The sequence below is a fragment of the Anabrus simplex genome, chromosome 1, assembly GCF_040414725.1.
Source record: "Anabrus simplex isolate iqAnaSimp1 chromosome 1, ASM4041472v1, whole genome shotgun sequence".
Lineage (NCBI taxonomy): Eukaryota > Metazoa > Arthropoda > Insecta > Orthoptera > Tettigoniidae > Anabrus > Anabrus simplex.
The window spans coordinates 896719292-896719918 of record NC_090265.1 but is presented as its reverse complement, the minus strand read 5'-3'; positions in this window follow the sequence as shown (position 1 = coordinate 896719918).

The window sequence follows — 627 nt, the reverse complement described above, 5'->3', positions numbered from 1 at the left end:
TTGTGTGATGTGCATCAGATAACTTTGACGTATTTTCCTTATAACCGTATAGCTGGGGCAACCACTGTTCTTATCAAACATATTGCTAAGTACGATCAGTGTAATCCTGAATAAGCTACATATGACCGTCCTAAACTATAATCTTCTACTGTCAGTTAGTATCGTAGGAATTGATTCAAGCGTCCGATGTATTCTCTATTGCACTCTAATGCACATAGAGAACAAAGGAAGATGTGTTACCGACGAAATTATCCTGCATCTTGTGTATCATGTTTCGTATTAGACGATGAAACGTGAAGAGATTTTTAATCGGCTAGCAAGGTTGTTTTACACACTACCATTATTTTTCTTATAATAATAATAATAATAATAATAATAATAATAATAATAATAATAATAATAGAGGAAGAGTACCAAATATGCAATAGTGTTTTAGTTTCATAAAAATGACGAACTACTTTTTGATATTTTAAGATTGTAAATGCGTGTTTTGTTTCTACAATCTGTCTACTTTCCACCTACTTTTTAATCAGATTAACACTTAATATTTATGCAAATTACAATATTTAATGGAAATTGTACTTTTCTTGTTTTGAAAAATGTGTCTTTAATATGGAATACTATCAT